This window comes from Microcebus murinus, chromosome 8, assembly GCF_040939455.1.
Source record: "Microcebus murinus isolate Inina chromosome 8, M.murinus_Inina_mat1.0, whole genome shotgun sequence".
NCBI lineage: Eukaryota > Metazoa > Chordata > Mammalia > Primates > Cheirogaleidae > Microcebus > Microcebus murinus.
The window spans coordinates 90248380-90274129 of NC_134111.1; positions in this window are offsets into that span (position 1 = coordinate 90248380).

Genomic DNA, 25750 nt, shown 5'->3' on the forward strand with positions numbered 1-25750 from the left:
AATATTTTTTAACAACCCAATTGCATTAGTGCCAGTTATAGTTTAATTATCCGAGGGTTATAATCACACACTGGATGATAATTGGACACTGGAATGACTGCTGACATGGATTATTGAGGCAGAATCTCTGTTTTAGTTCTAAATCCAAAAAAAAATACACAAACCCCAAAAATCCAATGTAGAGGACAGTGTGCTGTCTACCATCATTTGGTAGATTTCAGTTTGTTAGATGACTGACGCTCCGGCTTAACTACTTAACTGTCCTCTGTGGCTGGTAGTGCCTGAGTTGTAGTTATTTAGAGACAAATTTCTGGAATGGCCCAAGTCTTCTGTATTGCGCTCATATTTCTCTGTACTTATTCTGGAGGTATGAAACCACATCACCCAGGCTGCCGTTTATACCTAAATACATTTCAGAAATCCAATCTGTCTGATGTGTTGTGTAGATTTTTGCTGTAGGCACTTACCATGTCTCCCATGGAATGCTGCTGTGATAGAGTGCATGAATGGCCCCCACACTTCCCTCTCCGTTTGGCCACATCCTTTGCAACATGTCTTTGCAGTTCCTGCCTCTAAAGCGGAGTGATGTTTCCATGTCCTTGGACTTTGGTTTTGGCCATGTGATTTGCATGGGGTTGTTGGATGTCACATGACCTGCCCTTCCCTTTCCTGACTTTCTCCACCTTGTGTTCTACCTTGTGCTAAATTCTGTGCATCCCTAGAATGCAGCATGCATTCTAGCTTTGGATATTCCCTAGTTCTGCAATAGTCTCTCATGCATAACCACATCTACCATGCCCATTCTTTCAGGGCAACACTGTCGCATTCTTCAGTCACAATTCAGCCAAGAATCATCTCCAAGAAACTCCTTGCCCCATCTCCTCCTATGTTCCCCACTATGCTTCAGGGCCACCCTCTGTGGCTGCACTTGCTGTTTTGTCTTACAACTACTGGCTTCTTATGAATTCCTGAGGTCAGGGACATATTCTTCCCTGTATTCCTAGTTCCCAGAACACAGAAGAGACAAGCCAACCAACTTCATCCCTTTTTCCTTTGGTTGTTACCTGCCTCATTCTTAAAGAGGATTTGGGTCATGTTAAATAAATTGAAAAGCTCAGGATTAAGGAGATGAAAAAATTGAGAGAGAAAAGAAATAAAGGAATGAAGAGATGAAGAAACCAAAATTTAGATCGGAACCCCCAAATGCCACGAAGTCCTGCACAGTTGTTACATTTATGCCTCTAATTGAGCGCTAAGCTTCCAAGTAGCCAAAACAAAGAGAGATACAGGAATAATGTTCGCAGTTCAGATATTTCACAAAAGATGTATAAATGGCCGATAAGCACATTGAAAGATGCTCAACATCATTACTTATGAAGGAAATTTGAATTAAAATCATGAAATATCACATACTCACTAGATTGGTTTAAATTAAAGACTGATGATACCAAGTGCTAATAGGGTAGAAAGCAACTGGGACTGTGATGCATTGCTGGTAACAGAATCAAAAACCTTGACAGATTTTTTTTATGAAGTTAAACATACACCTATCCTATGACCCAGAAATTCCATGAAGTATTTAGCCAAGATACTTGTTCATGACTTGTACTTAAAAGATTTGTACATGAATGGTGGCACTAGCTTTATTCATAATAGCTAAGAACTGGAAGAACTTAATTGTTAAAGAGTGAATAGTTAAACAAATTGTGATATATTTATACAATGGAATACTACTCAACAATAAAAATGAACAAATTGCTGATGCATGCAACAACATGGATATATTTCAGATATATTATTTGAGAGAGAAGCCAGATAAATAGGATATAGTAGTTCATTGACATAAAGTTCTAGAATAGGTAAATTTAATCTGCAATGAGAGAAATCAGATCAGTGGTTGCCTGGGATGGGTATAGGGTGTGGGATATTTATTGCAAGGAGGCATGAGAGAATCTTCTGAGTGCAATGGTGATATTCTAAATTAGGGGTCAGCAAACTGTAAAGGGTCAGAGAGTAAATATCTTAGGCTTTGCCATCTAAATCTTGACAGTGGTTGGTTGTTACCTTGGTATATCTATCGGTAAAGCTCATAAAACTACACTCTAGAGCTTTGTGTTTATTTTATACTTAATTTTAAGCATAATATAAACTATATTAATGATTTAGTTTCTATAAGATAAAAATATGTATCTGTCAATCAGTTGAAACCTAGATTTTCAGGATAGAATTTTTTTTTCTCAAGGTTTAAATAAGGTGAGAGTTAGGTAGTTACTATGGGGCCTCTAGTGGGCTGCTCTTGCCTGCAGATAGTTTTCGCTTGGCCTACAGAGTGTTAAAAATATATTATTTGAATTTGAGTAGCTCTTCAGGCAGCCTTCTTAAGTTCCACAGACTTTATCAGTCCCTATTATCTTTTTTTTTTTTTTTTTTTTTTTGAGACAGAGTATCGCTTTGTTGCCCAGGCTAGAGTGAGTGCCAGTGGCATCAGCCTAGCTCACAGCAACCTCAAACTTCTGAGCTCAAGTGATCCTACTACCTCAGCCTCCTGAGTAGCTGGGACTACAGGCATGCACCACCATGCCCAGCTAATGTTTTCTATATATATTAGTTGCCAATTAATTTGTTTCTATTTATAGTAGAGACTGGGTCTCACTCTTGCTCAGGCTGGTTTCGAACGCCTGACCTTGAGCAATCCACCTGCATCGGCCTCCCAGAGTGCTGGGATTACAGGCATGAGCTACCGCGCCTGGCCCCTATTATCTTAATTGGGCTCCTTTTCATCCTTTTACTGTTACTATTCTATGCCATTTCTTCTAGAAGCAGTATATATATCTTGGGAACTTTTACTCATATTTATACATTTCTATTATATATTTTTTAGCACCCTTAAATCATTTGGGGAGCAGAGTGTGAGGGTAGGGACCTTGTCTGTTTTGCTCACCACTGTTGTTCCAGAGCCTGGTACAGCATCTGCACATAGCAGGAGCTGAGTGTCTGCACATAGTAGGAGCTGAGTGAATACTGGCAGATACATGAGCAAGTGCATAGATAAGTGTTTTTCAGACAATCCTTGTGATGCTTATTCCTCACAAAGGAGTTTTGATAAGAGCTGAGCAGTGAATCTGAAAGGCTATTGTCTGGCAGGAAACTAGAGTGGTAAAATCAATAGTTGTACAGATAATCACGTAGATAACAGCATGGGATCTAGACCTGCACTGTTCAGTATGGTTCACATGTGGCCATTTAAAGATAAATTAATTACAATAAAATCGAATTCCTCAAGTGCACCAGCCACATTTTAAGTGCTCAACACCACGTGTGGCTAGTGGCTGCTATACCAGGTGGCACAGATATAGAACATCTTCATCATCACAGAAACTTCCACTGGACAGCACCGATCTGGACAACATGCCATTTGTCCTAAACAATTAGAGAAAGCAGAAAAATAGTTCTTAAATAATTTCTAAAACTTCAGTGTCAGCTATTGATGTTTAGTAGGGATTGGCAAACTATGGCCCCAAATGCAGCCTGTTTATACTCTAAAATACATAATGTATAAAATATGTTTTTCAAAATTGGGATCATAGGGCACACAAACTTGCTGAAATTTTCACTCCTACTTCCTACACTGTCTACATTTTCTTTCCTAAGACAAAATACTGTATGATGTAATTTTTTTAATGGCTATGTTTTATTCCCTTACATAGTTCTATAATAATAGCAACTTATTTAATCAATAGCCTATGGATATTTTTATTATTTTTAGTTTGCTTAGTGCTAAGTTTTCATTGTTTTATCTTTTCCAAGTATATATCCTTTTTCACATTCTATTAGTGAGTAATTTTATGTTCTTCAAAAACACTTTTAATCTATATTTCTCTGATTGTAAAAATCCAGCCAAAACAGTATCTTTAAATAACTCCTAACTAATATTTGAAATTTAGCAAGCATATTTGCAGTGTCCTCTCTCTCTTCCCCAACTTTGTTTATATGATTTGGGTTTCAAGTTTTGATAACTATAATTTAAATTGCAATTTTCAAACACTATATGGTTTTATAGTTAACAATAAATTTTGACATTTGTATTTGTGGTTATAGTCAGATTTACAACAATTATGTAAAATTATCTCTATGGTTAGCTTGGTTAAGTATATATCACCAGTTCTTTTATATCTTGATTTCTTCCTTCTTAAAATCTTAATTTTGTTTAATCTCTTCATTGATTGAATTATGCTGTGACATTTTTTAAAATAAAAGTTAGATAAGGAATGTGTATTTTTAGCCCTCGTATATTTGAGAATAATTTAATATTATATTTACACATAAAAGCTGAATGGGCTTTTGCCCTTAAAACTCTACAGATCCTACTTAATTATTATCTGGAATTAGTTTTATGATTCAATCTTTTCTTTCATAGGACCTATTGTTTCCTATTTGGATGTTTGAAGGATACTTTCTTTATTCATATACTTGTTAAAAATTGTAAACATTTTTCTAGGAGAAATGTCCCTTTTCATTGATTTTTTTTTCTGGTTCATGATGAATCCTTTCAAACAGAATACACCATATCCATATTTCTTCTGCCTAGGATAGGGTCTCTTTATCTTTTATTATTGCTTTTGTTTGGCTTAGTCTAGTATTTCCTTCAGAAACACTAATTATCCCTTTTACTTTTTTTCCCATTTTTTCTTTTATATTAACTCTCATTGTTTTCATCTCCATCCGTTACTTGTGAGAAAGCATCTCAAGTTAATCCTGTGATTCACTGATTTGAATTTTGTTTTATTATCTTTATCACTGTCACTGTGATAAATCACATATTATTGTTTTTGGTTTGGGACAGTCTGTCCTTATAGTACCCGTCTTTCTCTTCGTGTAATTTTGTTGTATTCTTTGCATGTTGTCATTTTAATAGAAGCCTTGTCTTGTATCCTTTTCTTTTATTTTCAGCTTTTCTTTTCTTATTATCCTTGGGTAAAATATTTTCAGAAGTACATTCTCTCTCTTAGTCTTTAAGACACTGTTCCGGTTCTCTTGTCTGGCTGCATTTCCCGAAGGACCCTATGATATTTATTGTCTTTCTTCTTTGAATAAGGCAAGATCTATGATCTGTATAGACTCAGAGTTTGTCAAACAGCCTTAGCTGATTTACCTGCCCTTGACCCTTTTCAATGTCCACGTGGCTGGTGGTCAATGCTTCTCATTTCTTCAGAGGGGAGGCGTGCTGAAGGGTATAGTCTGTGAGCGAAAATGCCTGTGTCTGACAAGCAGCTCAGCTCCTGAGACTCAGCATTCATCGTCCACGTTCATTGCTACTTTGAAACAGCCTCTATACAAAGAAAGCCAGGATCGCCCCACCCCAAAGCACTATTTTACCTGTGTAGACTACACTTCCCAGGATGCAACGTGCCACAGGTAACTTCTGTATTACATTGAGGGTGATACTGGAAGTCTGTGTTTTTGAAGGGGATGTAAAAAGTCACTGTTTCTTAAGGGATTGTAGAAAGTTGTGAGAAGGTCACACTGGGGCCCTGTGAAGGAGCAGCATCTACACAGTTTTCTGGTCCATACACACCCTTGATTTCCCGGTAGGGAGGAGGGGATGAGGTACCGCCTGTTCTCTGTCTTCTCATCAGTCCCTCTCTTCTAATCCCTGAAGTCTTCTGTTGCACAGAGGTGGATCCTGCATATGGTACGGAATGAAATTTGGGTGTCCAGTTTAGTTGTTTAACACATAGTAGGGATTCTTCCTGGATTCTGGAATTAGCTTGACCTCCACGTTGGTTTTTATTGTTGGGAGTTTTGGCATTTTCTAGTGCCATCATTGTCTTTTAGTGGGAAGTTGGGAGAGGCTACGTGGGTGGGGTTAGGGGTGGGGGGTGGGGGAGGTGATTATTTGCTCAATAATATGTTCAGCCAAATGCTTGACTTATTTTCTCTAAATTGGTGTTTCTCAGAGAGCTACATTATTTATCACTTAATCACTCCTCTTTCCAAGGCTAGCAATAGTGTTGCTGAGAGGCTCTTGTGATTTCAGTTTCCTTTTAGTGGGCTTCCGCCTAGGCTCGCCTGGAAGGGGGCCACCCTTTTCTCTTATCTCTGAACAATTTAAACCACATTTGAAAGGAACATTTGAAAACAGGGTTATATAGCGATTTCCTCAAATCTACAGTCGTTGGTGATTTCCTCAAATCTACAGTCATTGGTGAGGAGGCATAAAAGAAACCTCAGACAGTAAGGGAAGAGTGAATCCTTCTTTCTTTGTATGCTTTGACTTGACAAAGGGATAACAAAGCTATTGTTAGTCCCACAGGAAACTCACAACAAGAATTTTCTAGTTGTCCTATTGAAGTTTTGAAGGACTTTCTAAGTCAGAAAGGTTAGTTTTGCATTGAGGGCTTGCTATTAATTTTAGAATTTAATTACATAGTGTAGTGACATCTTAGCTCAGGAGATCTGGGTAGGTATAACAAATTTTGAACAAAGTAAGAGATTAATGAAGAAAAAAATGGTGTAAAAATGGAATTTAATCTGCAACCTCTACTTCTTCACTATAGAGCACCTACTAGGAAATAATTTTCTCATTGACACATTACTGGTAGGAGATGTTAACGGATGAATACCAAGAGAAGGATTCTATGAGGCTTGGTATTTGTGGAAACATGTATCATTAATGAGAAATCTGAAGTTATTTGCAGAAATTTACACACAGCACCACTGAAAGCCACAATGGTAACATGATGCTTTAATTCAAAGTTGAGGACGTAAATCTAATCAGTGGTGGTGTTTACTGTTCTTGCTTTACCGATAGGTTTTTATATTTGGTTACGGCAGAAAAAGGGAAGGACTGCGAGTCTAACCTCCAACTTATTGAGTTGCTTTGGGGAAGTCACGTCATCTCTCTGGGCCTCCTTTCCTCACATGTAGAAAAAGGATGTCTCGAAGGCTCCTCCCAGCCAACACCGTCTGATTCCTTGTTAAATGTGCTTTGCAAATACAAGGTAGCTTTTTCACGAGGTGGAAAGGTTTGCTTTTGTGTGGTCAGTCCACACTAACTAGCTCATGAGCAGCAGGGATGTAGAATTATTTGTTGTGCTTGTTCTCTAGGGTATCTTAATGAGCTATGGAAAATCAGAGCTGTTGAATCTTTCAGGCAAGTCCTGTTCCCCCCCATGATATGTCCTGAGATAGCACATTACAGAAATGAAGATGTGTTTTCATGGACTCTGTGCTATAAAATATTTATGCCTTGCCTTTGGTTATATAAAGTATTTTGCAGTGTAGGTCATCTTCTCAGCAAAATGTTCCACTACGCGAGCAGCTTCCTAAAGCCCTCACGGATCTTTAGGGCAGGCACATAAGACAGCCCTACAGAACAAGATGCGGTCAAGGCTGATGCTTGAATATAAATGGATCATGTGTGACTTAACCCTAAAATATTCAGCATGAATAGAATTTCCAAGATGTATAATTATGCTTTTATATTAATGAGAAATATAACCTCCAAAGATGTTAGCTTTCTCAGGATATTCAGCTGTCTACTAAATTTTAACTCTTTCCTTCCTTGATATAGGAGAGTATTCTATTGTTCAAATCTGTCCAGGTACACAGGGCACAGAATGGTTAGACTTTCTCCTGTCCTCCCTATTCCATGCATTTCTTTGAATAAGGCAAGATCTATAATCCATTATATGTAGACTCAGAGGTTGCCAAAGGGGACAGCCTTAGTTACCTGCCTATTACCCTTGTCTCTGACCCTCTGTCCATTTGTCTGATGGTTAATGCAGGAAATATCAGTGAGTATCTTTAAGAAAACTGCTATAGTCTGAACGTGTCCTCCCAAATTCATGTATTGAAACAACCTCCATTGTGGTGGGGCCTTTTGGGAGGTGATTAATAGCCATGAGGGCTCTGCCTTCGTGCACGGTTTGGTGCCTTATAAGAGCACAGGAGGGAACTAGCTTAGGCTTTTTCCTCTTCTCCTTGCTGTCTGCCGTGTGAGGACACAGCATTCACCCCCTCTGGAGGATGCAGCGACAAGGCATCATCTTGAAAGTAGAGACCAGACCCTCACCAGACACCAAATGTTGGTGCCTTGGATTGATTTCCCAGCCTCCAGAATTGTGAGAAATAAACTTCTGTTGTTTATAAGTTACCCAGTCTGAGTATTTTGTCATAGCAGCACAAAGACAGACAAACGCTAATCTAATCCCATGTCCAGGGTGAAAGAGGCTGTGTGGAGTAGTGAACAGGACAAGGACATTGCAGACAGGTGCACCTAGATTTGAATGTCTTGTCACTTACCTGGTGGGTGGCCTTTGGCAAGTTTCTTAACCTCCCAGAGACTCTATCTGTGGAATTAGATCGATTATTCTGATCTAACAAGGTTGTTGTGAGGAATACATGTACTAGTAAGTAAATATTGATTTTTTTTTCATTATTGTTTACCTCTGTTGACAGCTTTCTATTTTTGTTCTAATCTTAAATGATGTCTACTGAACCTCTTGCTCTTGGGTTTCAAGAAATATACCTATAATCTTATGATAATTTCCCCTTTCTTGCTTAAGTTAGCCCAAGTGGATTTTATCCAAGGCATTTGCGGGTCCTTGGGCTGAGGAAAAAAACAACCCCTTCCAATAGGGCTGCATGGGTTTGTGGGCACACAATGCCTTTGTATGAGCTAAGGAAAGGTTCTCTTCCTTTTTATAGCCCTATTCCTGAAATAGGGATGTATGGCTTGGTAGCAGAGCATGGGCCAGATTTCAGCTTTACTTCCCCTACTTATGCAGTGAATATCCTGTATAAATACATGTGGTGGCCCTGACTTTAGCACCTTTTAACAGATTCCCGAGAAAGACAATAGTCCATTAATTGTACATCTTCCCTTTGCAAGGAGAAAGAGAACTTTTAAATGATGCCTGTCTATTCTTGCAAAAGTATGCTACACATATTCCCAATATATGAACTCCCAAGAAAATAACTAAGAAGCATTATGCTCCTGTACTCTTAGAATATCCTCACTTATCTGCTATGTTTCAAATCAATAGTATAGTTATTTATAAGCAATTCCCACTGATCTTAATGAGTTTAATGAATAAAGAATGAGTATAATAAGTGAGTTTAACTTCACCAAGAAATAATTTCTTATACAAAAGGAGTTTGATATTAAACTACCCCCAAATATAATATAATTAAATCACATTAATTCTCTTAGGTATAATGCAATTGTCTGTGCTGTGCATAGATAAGAAGCTGGAAGCAAATTTCTGGTGTGCCTTTGAGAAGAATTTGTGTAACTTTAAAAATAACTCAGAGGAAAACAGGGCCAGTATTGAGAGGGTTGTCTGAGACATAGGAGTTATTTTCGTTCACATCACTTACTGGAGCAGTGTCTGATTTAATGTCATGATTCATAGGATGAGGTTAGAGGGGTGAAATTGGGAAAATATTGACCTCAACTTCCCCCGTGTTCTGAGGGGGGAGGTGGCCTTTTATAGAGGAAATAAAGAGAGGGAAGGGAAATCACACTTTGTGTGGACACAAGGTCTACATGCTAAGTGGTGGCACTTCTGCATGTGCTGACACTGAAAGTCTGAATGGGGGTGTAGTTGGCTGAATAACAGCCCCTGAAGATGTCCAAGACGTCCTAATCCCAGGAACCTCTGAATGTTACTTTGCATAGCAAAGGGGTCTTTGCTTTGGATTTTGAGATGGGGAGATTGTCTTGGATTATCCAGACCCGTGTAAACCCAAGGGTCTTCGTAAGTAAAAGAGGGAGGCAGGGGAGTCACAGAGGGAGATGTGACAACGGAAGCAGAAATTGCAGTGCTGTGGACACAAATTCCAGCAGCCTCTGGAAGAAGGAAGAAGCAAGGAATGCATTTTCTCCAGAGTCTCCAGAAAGAACCTACCTGCTGACACCTTGACTCTAACCCTGTAAAATGCATGTTTGGCTTCTGACTACCAGCACTATAAGAGAATAAATCTGTGTTGTTTTCATTCACTAAATTGGTGGTAATTTGTTACAGAAGCAACAGAAAACTATTCCAGGGAGCAAGGATGGGGGCTTTTTGAGGATATAGCTGGGGAGGGTGAGTGTGAGGACACAGTGTCCTTGGGTAATTTATTAGAGCAGGAGTCAGCGAACTATGGCCCGTGGGTCAAATCTAGCCTGCCACCTATTTTTTATAGCCTACAAGTTAAGAATAGTTCTTACATTTTTAAATGGTTGAGAAAAAGAAAATATTTTGTGACATATAAAAATTATATGAAATTAAAACTTTAATGTCCATAAACCATTAGTTTATGGACATAAGTTTTATTGGAGCATAGCCATGCTCATTCACGTACATGTTGCCTATGGTGCTTTCACACCATTACGTAGCAATCTGCCACATCAACAAATGGCCAATTGTGTATCATTGTTTCATCTCACTCCCAAATTGAGCCCTCTACCAGATTGTTTTACATCAAATCCTAGATGTCATATCATTTATCTCTGTATCCTTCAATATGTGCCTCTACGTTTTTCTTAAGCATATCCACAATGCTATTTAAAATATGATTTAAGAATGAGGAAGTGGGATCAAGGAGAGGGGAAAAAAAAAGGTGGGAAAGTGGATGAAAGCAGGCACAATCCCAGATGTTGTTTCAAGAGGATGTTATTTGCAACAAATTTAGGCATGAGGTTGTATCAATTGTGTCACAAATCTAGATACGTGAGAAAAGTAGATTATTTCAAGAACTAAACACAGAATCAAAATGGCGTAAGAGACAACAGATTAGGCTGTTGAGAGGAAATATCAGATCAAACCTCGAAGTAAAGCCATAGGCATGGTGGTTCTGAAATCCTACTGGGTGAAGCAGTGAGCAGTGGGGCAGGTTCATTTTAACCAAAGCATCTTGAAGCCTGGAAGAAAAAGCTGTGCCTAGAATTTTGAGTCTCTTCTTGTCTCTTCCCTGGTGCTAGCCAATTGAGTGGCCATTTATGTGCTTATTGTATGGAGGACAGTGGACTGTATGTTGGTCATTTGGTCCCATCGCTGCATGTAGGTAGTGATAACAAATACTTGCCCCTTTCTGGTGAGCAGGTATGGAGCTAAAGCTTGGAAAGAACAAAGAACTAAAGGTCAGTTCGTGTCCCTTGAAAGAAAATCCGTTTTTCTACTTATTTTTGACTCAAGTATTTTGCCTACCCTTCCCCATAGGGTTGTGGCAAGCATCTAATGAAAGTGTACATGTGAAAATACTAGTCAGGAAGTGTTATACCAATGTAAGGCTTGGTATTAGATTATACCAAATAGGGTATATTCTTAGTTTCAACAAAATTTATTTTGTACCTTCCATGTTCTTAGCTCTGTTTTATGGATTCCTAGAGGACTATTATGCATTGGCGGGTGCTACACATTTTCTCTCTTAGAAGTAGGGTTTTTTTGTTTCTCTTGTATGGCAGGAAAATCATATTTATGTCACTTTGACTTGACTTCACTGCTGCTGACTATGGTTCATATGTTTATGAAATATAATCTAGTAAAGGGAAAAGCAGACATTTTTCTTCCTGGAAAGTACTATAGGTTTGGCACATTGCTCTGAGCAATGGTGATGAAATTTCCAAATTCCTATTAGTAAGGGAACAATATATTCTTGGTTGGGTGAGTGAGGCCTGGGGGAGGAAATCTTGATCAAGATTTATATAAGAAAAAGAGACAGAAAGAAATACAAATTCTTGAGGTTTTAAACTACAACTCTGCTAATTTGTACCTGAGTGTGGAGTATTAGATGATTGTGTATGGGGACATTGCTTTAGTGTACTGACTCTGAATCCCAACAAATAAGATCATTCACCCAGAGCAGCAGCATCTGGCTTGATTGAGGAATTTTGCTAAAATACTTATGGGGAAGTTTTAAAGAAGACAGGAGTAGTTTTGAAATTGGGATGGGATCCATTTGGTCAGTGACCGTTATGGGTGTGGTCAAATCAGACATGCTTGAAAGATTTATTTTTTATAATTTACAGCAACTCATTACAAATGGCAGGGTTATACCAGTATGGGTGCAGATTGATTTAAGAAAATTCAATATTTATAACCCCACACATTTATGAACAGATGAATTAGATGATGAGTATTTCCATTATAAAAGGATTCACTTATGGGGTTCTCTTCCAGACTACTTAAAAGGTGATTTGACTTACAAATATGGTTTATCCATGACTTTTCAGAAATACATCTGAGAAAAGAACATATTATGCACATGCTTTACTGGGTTTACACTCTTCATAAAGGTAGGCAGATGGCACATTATGTCTCAGGATAACTATACCTGTTACAGGCGTATTCTTACCACACGTAGCCAGCTTACTTAAATATCAAGGCCTACTTATTGTTGGGAGAGGCAATCTGCCATGGGCTCTCAGCACGTCTGTACTTCTTGCAGGCTATGCTAAGAATGCAAAGCTCTGACCATTACTTACCTGGCCATTTCTCAGGGTTGTGTCTACTACGAGCCAACTTGAGCAGTATGGTAATGTCTCTATTTGGGATAAAACACAGGTTTGCCTACTGCTTACTGTAAAACAGCATGTTCCCTAAGCTTAGTGTCCCTCACCTGTGCTGCAAACTCACTGTGTGCTCAGCATCCATCTGGGCCCACGATGTTGTTCCAGCAGGATTTGTGGGCAAAGGGAACTGACATACATGCAGATGCTCATGCTTCTGGATGTGCCATGAGTAATAAAGTCTTTCGTCTCTGACCCAGGAGTCTCATGCCTTCTGCCAGCACCCATGAAATAACAACTAGTTAATTTATTAGCTTGTTTACAGGTTAAAATCAAATGCCACTTCTGACACTTCTCAATTTGACTGTGCTGGGTCTAGATCTATGGATTTTGGATTACCTGGGTACTTTGTTGATTTGACATAAAAGGCACTTACTGCTTATTTGCTTAGGACTGCATGCTATAATAGAGGTTGCTGTTTTATTGTCTTGGGGCTAAGCTGGTATTTAGCTTAGATTTTCATTATTTTTTTTAATACATAGAAAGGAAAAATTATTGATTCTATTGAATTGACACCATTCTCCAAGTGCAACTCTTGATTGTAGATGGAAGGGAGAAACTGATGACTATCAATCTGTACATTGAGGGAAGGAAAACAGGACTAAGCCTATATGTAGGATTTATGAACCAACAACAAAAAGGATGTGTATTTTAAAGGCATATTTAAAAATGCACCTGTGCTGTGAATATATGTAACATGTTAGTAGAATGTATTTACCTGGGCCACATGAGAGATGATGCTTTGTATTCTGAGAACTAGAATTCTAGCTCAAGAAATAGGTTTCTCTTTTGCTCTCTAGGTGGAATCAAGTGCCTCATCTGTTAAATGGGTTTCTTTTTTATCAGAACATATGGAAAGCAAAACATACTCCCTTTCAGGTAGAATATATGTATGTATGGATTTGTAGATATGATTTGATGATGCATGTATTTGTGAATAGACATGGCCATGAGCTAGACTTTCTTAAGTGAACATATAGAAATTACCCAAATATACATCTGCTTGTTCTTTTTCAAAAAAAAAAAAAAAAAAGAAATTACCCAAATGGATGCTGTTCCTTTCCATTTATCACCTTGGAAGTTTATATGTTGTTCCAAAGTTATTGCCAATATCATTTTCAAACTTTCCTATTGCTCCTTTTGTGGGGATGCATTAAGAGTCTGAGGTTCAGTGGTGGTCAAACTTTGTGCTTTTTACAAAAAATTCCGTGAATAAAGTGTGCAGTCAAATGGGGCAAGAAATGAAGACATAGAAAGCAGTAAAGCCAATTTTCTTGAGTGATTTGCAAATGGACCCCAAAGGCCACTGCTAAACAAACTTCAGAAACTCCTTAGGTAATGGCAATCTCCCAGGATATGAGTTTCCCAAGTGTCAACTATGGAGGGTCCAATGAATGTGTTCATCCTATTACACTTAGCTTCATGACTGAGTGGTACCTGCATGTGAACGTGTGGGATGGTGAGTGAGTATGTGCTTCATGGCCAACTGTACAGTTTGATTAGAATTGGTCCCAACCACTTGACTTTTACTACTCAGTGTATTGCTTCAAGCTCTGTGAAAAGCCAGTTCCAAATAACAGTGAAACTTTTTTTTGACTGGTGACATGTTCTCAAAATTCTGCCATGTTTCTGGATACATGGCTTGTTTTCTACTTTCATGATTTTAAAAGAGGTGCAGGGACATCGGACATCATCTGGTCCAATGTTTTCCAAATTTAAGTCATTTTGTGTCATGATTTTTCAATATTTATGCTGACTGTATCATTTATTTTCTGGAAAATAACTCTCTTGAAAAAATCATAAATTTATTTAAAAAGGAAACTTTGTATTATTACTATAAATGAAAAAATACTTGACATGAATACAAGATAACATTATTTTATTTAAGTGTATTTATGGTTATTGCATTCTAACTAATATTGATTCTCTGAACCTGAGTTCTGCTTTTTGTTTGCTAACAAGGGAGATTAGTAAGTGCTGGAGAGACGTTAAAGACATAGTAAGTCTGTGGTGGACTATTGCCCCTGAATCTGTTTACGCCTGCCTGTATTCACACCTCTGGGCAGTCCCCACCCACACTGAGTCTGGTCTTGGCCATGTAACTTGCTTTGACCAATGGGCAATAGCAAATGTCATGCTAGCAGTGACTTGAAAAGTGCATGCACATTGGAACTTTCCTTCTCTTGCTATTCTTGGACCATTTGACTTGCATATGAACAAGCCCAGGCTAGCCTGCTGGATGACAAGAGAGACATAATCCAGTTGCCCCATCACTCCAGCCAATAGCCAACCAATGACCAGCATGTGACTAGCTACCCCTACTTAATATGCCAGGTACCATAGTGAGCTCAGTCAATGTCATCTGAGCCTGGCCCAGGTCAGCTGAACCAATAGACCCATGAACATGAGAATACTAATAAATTGTTAGTGTGCCACTAGCACATTTCAGGGTGACTTGTTAATTCAACAAAAGTTAACTTAGATGCTAAACGAAGATTTGTGCCAGGAAATTCATAGCATAAAAATTCAGTACAATTTCTTCAGTATTGGTTTTGAGTACAACCACCTTGTCCACAATTAATGATACACATCTCATACTTTGAGAACACTGATCCATTCCAGACCACACCCTTTAGGTTCAACAATGGAAGGCCCAGAGAGGGGTGAAGAGAAGTTACCCAGACTTCATACTTAGCTAGTGACAAAGTCGATACCACACACCAGGTTTTATGTGTGTGATCTGAATTTTGTTTCCGGAGCATTTTGCTGCCTTCAGGATTGGTGTGTTTAGGCATACTAAAGTGATGAGAAGGATTTTATGGAGTTGATTTGTCAGCTTATGTTATCATTATCCTCTCATGAAGGGAGCAGAGATCAACTTAACCCACAGAATTGAAAAAAATATTTTCAAAAATTTGTATTATTTTGTGTTATAGATGAAATTATACTCCCCTGCCCCAAAGATATGCTGTCCTAACCCTCAATACATGTGAATGTGACCTTATTTAGAAATAGGATCTTTATAGATATAATAAAGTTAAGATGAGGTAATACTGGATTCGGGTGAGCCCTAAATCCAATCTATCCTTATAGGAGAGAGAGGTTTGGACCCAGAGACATACACAGAGGGAAGATGGCCCTGTGAAGATGGAGACAGAGATTAGAATTATCTTGCCACAAACCAAGGAATGCCAAAGACTTCTGGCAACCACCGGAAACTAGAAAGAGAAAACAAAGGCTTCTTCTCTAGAGCTTTCAAAGAGAATATGGCTCTTCCTTGATTTCTAGTCTTTGGAACTGTGAGAGAATACATTTCTGTTGTTTTAAGCCACCCAGTTTGTGGTACTTTGTTATAGCAGTCCTAGGAAACTAACATATCTTGCTTATTAGCTTTCATTTGGAATAATATTCTACTTAAATTATACTCTAAATAATATGGGCAATAGAGAAATTCACAAATTGGGAGGGCCAGGGAATAAAAAAACAAAAAAAACAAAAAACCAACCAACCAAACAAACAAAAAACATCCCATCCTTTCCATCCCTGGAAATAAGCTAGCAAAGAGAAAATTCCTACGTGGCTAGCTGAGAATTCAGCGTGTGCAGAAAACAGTAGCGAAGGCGTGACTTAGGTTTTTTTCCCATCAACAAAGGTGGCAATCAGACTGCCACATTTCCTTTGGAAACTCTGTCTTAGACCTCGTGTAGCACAGCAAGTCTATCAGGCAAGATCTTTTCCAGAGTTCATTAAAAAAATGTAGAAATTCAGTCTTCACGGGGGAGTTAACACTCACCAGAGAATTCTCTGTAAATTCATTTTGTTGGGGGCATGACAAACATCAATATCTTTTGTTGGTGCAACTATCTTCTAGGAGTGAGGACAGACACAGCCAAAGTTGATTTTATCTCCTTTCTTCCTCCTAACTGTGTTGTGATCCCACTGCAGGTTGGGGTTGGGATCACAAACTCCTATCCAGCAGCAAGTGATACTGGCGCTCAGTGAATGACCGTCGCCTTTGCTCTTTGAGCAGTCAGCAGCTCCTCCTTGTCTTGGTGGTGTTGGTCATGTAATCCGTTTACAGGCCTTCACATTTTGAAATCCTTATTCTTGTTGCATCAACGTGTTAAGGGGGGTTAGGGGTGCAGGGCAGCTGCTCCAAGGCAATTTGCTTGGCTTCTGAAAACCTCCTCCAGATAATAAGAGTCCGCCACTATGGGGACCCCAATTTGTCTGATTACCTTTTTCTGACAGATGCTAGGGTCACATCCTGAGACTTTTATATTTGTTGCTCTCATTTGGTTAATTCTATTAGTGGCTTATTCCAGACATGAAAGTCATTTGCTATTAAAAGCAACCGTTATCATCTCAAGAGGATAATCTCAAGGCCTCCTTTCCTCCTGAACCTCATGTCAACAGCAGAGTCTGAGTGCTCAAATCAACAGCGCTGCTTTGCATTCGTTGTCTTCTACCCACCCACACCTCTTCAGTGTTTGGAAAATAATGCATTAAGGTAAAGAAGAAAAAGAGGCTTTGATTAACACAGGGATGGGATGAATTTGAAACTGTCCCTCAAACTGGGCATGGATGGCACAATCAACTCTGATGCCAACCCTGAAAATTTGGTGGGTGAGATCCTTATCAATTCCCAGCAGCCTCAGAATAACCTTTCACCCCTTTTTTAAGTGCTAATTTGTTGGGGCCACCAATGTGCTTCATCTGCTAAGCTACATTTCCTAGTTTCCCTGCAGCTTGGTGGCTACGTGACACAGTTCTGGCCAGTGACATGTAATTAGAAGTCTGCTGAGGATTTCTGGGAAAATTTTGCTTTCTTAATATAGTCATCTTTCTTTAATATAGTCATCTTTCTTTCCTCTTTCTGGCCCCTCTCTCTTCCCTCCATCCTGGAATGCCTACGAAATGTCTGGAGCTGGAGCAATCATCTTGTGACCCTGCAGGAAAGAACAAGAGAAGTGCAGAGACCTTGCCCTGCTGCACTCAGCTACCAAACCAATGCTAGGAACCTTCTACCTCTGGACTTCTTCTTTCATGAGGAAAGACAATTCCATTCTATCCATATCACTGTTACATGGGCTTTCTGTTATGTGCAGCCACATTTGATCTCTGGGTGATACAGGGTTTCCAAAAGTCCAGTGTGCTCTCCCGATGTCTCAGGATAAAGAGTTATCTGGAGCTGGAAGGAAATATGAGTCAGACAAGAAGGGGAAGCCTAGCAGAGCAGAGATTTCTGGCGTTCCCCACATGCATTTCAGACTAGGCCCCTTCTCATATTCTCAGTTTACCCTGTGGCTTAGGGTCTTATTAAGGTTTCCATGCCCTTTGGGGAATGGCATTGAACAAACAACTGCTTTGTTCATTTCCTTACTTATTTTTCATTGCTTGAGAGAAAAGGGAAGCTCTGAGATAATGATATCCTTGTGCCCCTTAGGAAAGAACTGTGTACCTTTAAGTGCATTGGGGAAGGGCAGGGAACATTTTTGGAAATTAAAAATGTCATTTTGTACACAAGAAGTCATTCTGATTAAGGACAAACCTACTCACAAAAAGCAGAAATGTGACTGGACTAGATCATCTTTTTAACCTACACTCTTTAAAAAAATTTGTTTCAGAATGTTCAAGTCATTATTTACCAATGTAATCTGAAGATCAGGAGTCTGCCAGCATCTCATCAATAGTTCTGCTGGGATGTAGGGGGCAGAGTGTCTGTGGGGTCACTTAAGGCATGATGGGAAGCTCTGCACTTGCTCCTGGCTTTCGCGGGGTGCCGCTGTGGAACCCTCTCATGGCCTTGGAGCCAGACTTAGGGAAGGACAGCTGGTGTGGACAGGGCTCCAGCGGGGCAGAGGCAGAGAAGCAAGCCTCTTTATGAGGAGAGCAGGAAAACGCCACTCTGGATTCACTTCCACCATCTCTCCGCTAGGCCCAGGGACTTCTTGCCTACTTTTTATTGCTCTGGCTGTTCTCTTTACACAGCTTGACATGAAATGTACTTCCTTAGACAGCAAGCGGGAGGCAGGGCAGTGTAATGATTCAGAACCCAGTCTCAAGGACTTGGAACAACTGGTTTCTGCCCTAGTTCTGCCATGTACATGCTGGCTGACCTTAGGTAAGTTATTTGGATTCTCTGAGCCTTTATTTCCCCATCTATGAAATTAATTCATAGTATTTATCATTGCTGCATAAAAAGCAAACACAAAATCTCAGTGGTACCCAACAATAAGTGTTTATTTCTCGGCTCATAGGGTGGCTGGTCAACTGGGGCACACCTTCCCAGACTGCAGAAGGGTGAGCCTGGGACCAGGCTGTGGGTCTGCTCCATGTGGCTTGCTCTGGGGCCCAGGCTTGAGGGCAGTGGCTGCTGGAGCTGGCTCTTCTCCTGGTGGAGCTCTGAAGCTTCCAGGTGGGTGATGCTTCTTAGGCTTCCAACTCATGTTCTGTTACTTCTGCATTCATTCCATTGGCCAAGCAAGTTGCATGGCCAAGTCCCACATTGATGAAGTAGGAAATATATTCCTGCTATGGAGGGAGGTGGAGAGTGATTATTTACTCAATAATAATCTAATTACCACTCCCAGTGGAAACAGATGCTTTGGAGACTTCATGAGATAATGATGAGAGGCATTTAGCATGGAGCCATACACATAGTAAGTACTCATTAAACATAACTGTTCTTTCCTCTGCTGCTGTTGCTGCCGCCCTCTTCGTGCTACACTCCTATCCTCAGCACGAAGAGATGAGGCTCTGGAGAGGAATGCATGTGAGCAGGCTGAGCGCCATCCAAGGCCTTCCTGGCATGGAGAATCAAAGCTCCATCCTGTGCATGTGACATTCTTCCCTTTGACCTTAAATTGGTCCATGGAAGCTTCTGAAAACTTTAGGTCACTGTACATCTTATTACATTTAAAGCATGTTCATGCCCATTCTCATTTGAATTATTGCCACCGTCCTTTTATGGAGAAGGGAACAGATTGGGTAGGTCCCAGGTGACCAATGTCTAGATCTCAAACAGCAAAGTATCATTTTCATGATAAGGGAATTAGTAGAGGTTTGTAGAAATCAAATACTGAAACTTCAGTATTTATTTCTTCATCCATTCATTTACTCGTTTAACAAAGCAGATGTTTATGGAGCCCCCGTTATGTGCTCCATGAGCGCATTATGGTGCGTGCCTTAGATACGTCCCGCAAGGAGTGGGGGCTCAGCAGACTCTGGAAATTCCAGGTCACCTGGAGTTCAGATATTGGCAAGGAGCTGGCAGTGAGGGTGGAGTCAGGAAGGCTGAGCCTGCCTATGACTCCTGCATTGCTCGGTGCTATGTGTCCTTCATCAGCCACGTGCTGTCTCCTCTCACGTCTCCTTACAGCACCCACTGGGTCCAACCAAACCACTCTTTCAGGACACATTGAGGCAGTTCAGGGTCCCAAGAGAGGTCTCTGATGTCTCTAGTTCCTCAGGCCCACACATGGACCTACTCGGACTTGCACAGCACCCCCTCCTCTAATGAGCACCCCGTGATGGCGGGGAAGCAGGGTCGGGAGCTTGGGAGGCTGCCTGCCCACGCTGCCTTCCCTGGCCCTGTCCTGTCTCCGAGAGGAACTAACTTATGGTGTTCTTGGTGGAGATGGTCTTGATAAATTAGTTCCTTATTCTCAAACCTTAGCTAAATCTTATAACAACTTAAAGCTATGAGATAGACGGGGACCATTTATCTCCATTTTACAGATGAAGAAATAGGCTCAGAGAGAGCAAGTGACTTGTCTGGTGTTCTGCTAGAATCCCAGCTGACCTTAAGGATCCTTTCTAGTTTTCAGATTTCATAGTACGTTTTCTTTCAAAAATTTCAGAATATTATGTGGATACAAACGTTTTGATTACATGATTGCTTTTGTGCAGTTTGAGTCAAAGTTATAAGTGTGCCCATCACCAAGATAGTGTGCATTGTACCTGTTAGGTACAAATTTACTCATCCCCTCCTCCCCACTGCTCCCTGCTTGGTTTCTGTTGAGTTTTACTACCACATGTGTAAGAGGGAGTTGATCGATTAGTTCCAATTTAATAGTGAGTACATGTAGTATTTGCTTTGCCATTCTTGTGATATTCGCTTAGAAGAATGGTCTCCAGGTCCATCCAGGTTGTTACGAAAGGTATTCTATAGCACGTTTTGATTCATGAACACTTACCCTGTGTTGTCCTTCCAATGCCCTGAGCTTGCAGCATTTACCTGTGTAAATTTATCTGTGCGAGGAGGCCTGAGCTAGGAGCAAATAAGGAATGAGGACTTTCCCTCCTTCCTCCCAGGGAATCCTGATCGTCTCTCACAGGCTCCCTCCCACCTCCACAACCCTAGATTTTGCAGGGGAAGGAAGGACCCATTCAGGACCTAAGCCCATTGCAGCCATCCATGTCCTGGGCTGGCCTGCACTCTCAGAGCATGGCTGCTCCATGCTGGGTGGGCACTCTTACATCTTCACCAGGCCTGGCCCCTTGGCCTTTGGTCGTCTTTGGCCTTGGCCTGTTGTGGCCCTGAGGTCTTTGCTTGCTTTGTCAGTCTCCCTCCCACCCTTTTGTGGAAGGTCCTGACTTTAGAGGCTTAGGATCTTTCACAAGTAGCAAAGGTTTCTGGGAAGTCTGGAGTCTCCACTCTATGCAAACTCTCCACGGAGGGCTTTCTGCTATTTGCTCTGAGTGGAGTTAATTCCCATATTCCTATGACATAGATTGTGTTCTCTTTATTTTACAGACAAGAAAACTATGAAGCTGGGAAAGCCTAATTATCTTTCTTAGGATGACACAGCTGATAAATGAAACTCACTATTTCCATCCCATAATTCTGCCTCATCAATAATAGCCTCCAAGATGGGTCAGGGCTTCTTATGCATTATTTGCAATCCTCCTAACAGCTCTGCTTTCTCATCCCCTTTAATTATCAGGTGATGGAATTGAGGCACAGAGAAGTTAAGTGACTTGCCCTAGGTCACACAGCTAATAAATTATAGTTATGAGGTTCAGCATGGGGCTGTCAGACTCCCAAACTCCTCTCTTAACCCTTTTCTCTATGGGACTTCTTGGACTTTCTTAATGCTCTCATTGAGTTCTTCTCAAATGCCTGCGGGTAATAGAATTCTGGTTAAAAGAACATCAAGAATGGGCGGGACAGGGAAAACAGGTCTCATGTATAGGGCAGCCTGCACGTGTGGTGTGCAGAAGGAGACGGTGGGAAGTGAAACCCCACCCCCGGTCTTGGTGGTTCGTGGGGTGATTGAAGAATGCGTGACCTTCATATACCTCCTTTCTGAGCATCTCCTGCTGGCACCGCCTCCTTTTCTAGCCTTTGCATGCCCGAGTCTTTGGTCAGCAGCTGTCACTCCAGGCATTGACTCTCCTGTGTCTGGGCTTTTCTGACATCTCAAACCTTGTGAGTGTCTGCCTTAGTGAGGGAAGTCCCCAGGCACAGGAAGTGAATCAGGGTCCTATCTGGACCCCAGCCCAAGCCCAGAATATGCAGCCAAATAGAAATCATTAGAAAAGGGTATTAGCTCATTGCAACCTTTAGCACCATTGCTGTGGTTTCTTTCCTGCCTTGGAAAAAATTACCTATTTTTTTCTGATGACTCCCCGATTTCCTTCCATAAACCCAGATGCTCAGGGCCAAAATCTATTAGGGCAAAACATACCCAGCTCACCCTGGGCTAGGAGAACTGCTAGACTGTACATCTCTTCTAATCCGATTACATTTCCAGTCCAAGCCACCTTCATTTCTCACCTCCTAATTGATTTCCCTGCTTCTACCCCTCCAATTTAGTCTTTGCTCAGCAGCTACTCTGATCCTTCCAAATTGTGAATCTGATCATGTCACTCCTTGACTCAAGGTCCCCTAATGGCTTCTCATGTTCTTCTGAGAAAAGCCAAAGTCCTGTACAGCAGCCTCTAGTGATCCAGGGAAGGGGCCAGCACATTTTTTTTCTGTGACAGGCCAGAGAGTAAATGTCGTTGGCTTTGCAGGCCATCAGCGTCTGCATCAGCTACTCACCTCAGCCGCAGAGGGAAAGCAGCCACAGACAATATGGGGATGGGCATGGCTGTGTCCCAGCAAAACTTTATTTACAAGAGCAGGGGACAGTTTGGAATTGGCCTGTGGCCGCAGTTTGCTGACCTCTGCTCTAGGTGCTTGGCCCTTTTTGCCTTCTGCTCTTGCCCTCTGCAACTGCCCCACTGATCTCTGTAAATACCCCAAGCCTTTGCCTGGGGCTTTGTGTCAGCTGTTCAATCTAGAACTTTCTTCTCCTATGTCTCTGAGTGGCTCATTTTCTCATTTCCTTCAGGCCTCTGCCTAAATATCAATACTATAGCGCACCCTCTGACCGGCTTATTGGAAATAGCGACGCTTCTCATTTTCTTAGCAGCCCCTTCCTTCTTTACTCTGCTTAATTTGCTCTATAGTCCTTGCTATCACCTGACACAGTTATTTATTGAATGAATAAATGATTCCTTCAGTAAATATTACTGAGTGCCTCCTTAATGCCTGGCAACTCTTGTAGGTGCTGGACTCTCATAAAGGGACAAAGGTTCTTGCCGTCAATGGACTTTACGTCCAATGGAGAAAGCAGACAACAAAAGCAGTAAAAAAAAAAAAAAAGAAAAGAAAAAGTGAACGTGGTGGGTGGAGGTAAGTGCTACAGAGAAAATCAGGCTGGGCGAAGGGACAGGTTGTGGGGCTCTCCTCTCTGGTCAGTGTTTGCCTTCTCCTGGCGTCATCGCTAGGGTTGCAGCGGTGGCGTTGTGAGCTCGGGTTGCTCAGCTGAGGCTGGCGACGTTGCGGAGCTGGAGCGGCCGACAAAATCCCGGCGCCAACAGGGGGCGCCACAGACTGGGGAGAACCGGCTGTGCTAAGAGGAGTGACGGAGGCAGGGGCGGCCAAGCTTCCGAGCAAGGGGGAAAGGGAGGTGAAGGCTGCAGCGAAGGGACTGGGAAGTTGGAAGTTGTGGGATGTAACAGGATCTGAACACAGCTGCCTGCGCCACCAGTGTTTTTCACGGAGCGCTGCCTAAACGACAGGGCATTATGGAACAATGCGCTTCTCAGTGAGATGCTTAATAAATCAGCCATGCACGCGTTATTGTGCCGCAGCAGAGCGCTCGTTATGTCTCAATGCCCCACGGTACCGCGCGGGATCTGGGTCGGGCTTTCTGTCGCCTCTGGTGTGTGGCAGGAACTGGCCCAGCTCTAACTGCTGCGTGTGGGGATGGATTCATTTGAGTCTTGGCAGAGCGACTCACTCTGGCTGTTACTTAGATGGAAGGGGACTCAGGCAGAATCTCAGGTCAGAGAACTCTACACACTGAAGGAGACCTCAGAGGCCGTCCCAGTTCAACCTGCTCATGCTACAGGTGGGGAAAATGAGGCTCAGAGAGGAAGTTACGTGTTCACAGTGATAGGACCAGTGGCACTTGGGGCCACAAGTCAGGCTACGGATTCTGAGTCAGGTACTCACTTTACCATCCCAGGTTCTCAGGAGAGCCGCCACTGCCCTTCCTACGCCTGCAGGGGGTGCGCAGTGACACGCCCCTGCCTCCTGCCTCTGAAGCTGAAGACCCACCGGAAGAAGCTGTGCCTCATTTACTTGGAACCAAATGGACAACCAGTTAAAACAACAACCGACTTCCATATCTTATGGATCCCGAGGGACTCAGTGAACTCATGCTCCTAGATTAAAAGAAAGGGGGAAACCATACCCTTCTGGCTGAACTGTGCTGCCTGCTGGCTCCTGAGCACACCCTGGAGTTCTTTGGAATGGAGACAGCCTTGCAGGACAGCTGGAGAACATTATCACTTGAAGGCTGGCATTCTGGCTTTTATATTTGATTTACATAGATCTGCATACTCTATGCTCTAGACATTGTTTTCTCTTTCCTTCCATCTTCACAGCCTCCCTTCTCCAAGCTCATTTGGTATTTTGACTTCCTCAGCCCCCTTGGGTGAGATGAGGGTTGCCTGAATTTTGATCTGGAGAAACATCTGGAAGTTCCACCTCAGAGGAGGTGGTCTGGGGGCAGAGAGTAGCTACAGGTCAGTGATGTGTCAGTCCCATGGCCATCAGGTCCCTTAAGGTTCCACAGTAAGGTCTGCTTATTGCAGTCCTTGTCTGCCTCTCCTGTCCAGGGATAGCTGTGTTGTAAGTACCCAGGGTGGCCCATGCGATCAGAGTGACTCTATACGTGAGGGGTAAAGTGGCAACCTCAGGATGCCATGGGAGAGATGGCCAGCTTTTAGGCACCTAGGTCAGTCCTAGATGATGAAAAATGCAAATTAAAACCACACTGAGATTCTACTACCTTAATGGGTTAAAATGACTAATAATACTATGAGTTGACAAGGATGTACATCAAGTAGAACTCTCATACATAGCTGGTGGGGGTGTAAATTGGTACAATCAGTTTAGAGAATCACCTTCTGGAGGTAAATATATGCCTCTCCTATGACCCAGCCATTCTACTCTGAGGTCTTTCACTAAGAGAAGAGAGCACACATGTCTACCAAAACACTGTACAGGAATGTTCATAGCAGCTTCGTTCATGGTAGTAACATTGGGAGTTACCCAAGTGGATAAGTAAATTGGATAAACTCACAGAGTGGAATCGTGCCTGGCAACAACAACAAAAAAATTCATATACATGCAACACCACAGATCAACCTCACGGATATGCTATACAGCACAAGAAAACAGACACAAAAGAGTCTATGCCGTAGCATTCCATCTACACGAAGTTCAAGCATCGGCAAAGCTAGTCTATGGTGATAGAAGTCAGAATTATGGTGACCTCTGGCGAAGGGAATGGACTAGGAAGGGGCATGGAGGAGCCTGTTGGGGTAATGGAAATGTCACATCAATATGTAAAAATTCATTCTTTCACTTAAGGTTTGTGCATTTTACGGTGTGTCTGTTATAACTCAATAAAACTGAAGGAGAAAAAAAGGAACTCAGGTGAGAAAGCCCTCCAGGTCATTACGGCAACATGTCCCATGTCTCTGACTTCCAGGATGTGGCCTCTATTTCCAGACTCCTGACACTAGCTTGCTTTATGGACTGTGCTCTTGAGCATCTCCTGATAGCAGTCGCTTTGCTATTTGCCTACTCACTTAATGCTCAAACATGCCCTAAGTCTGTCACCAGCCTCT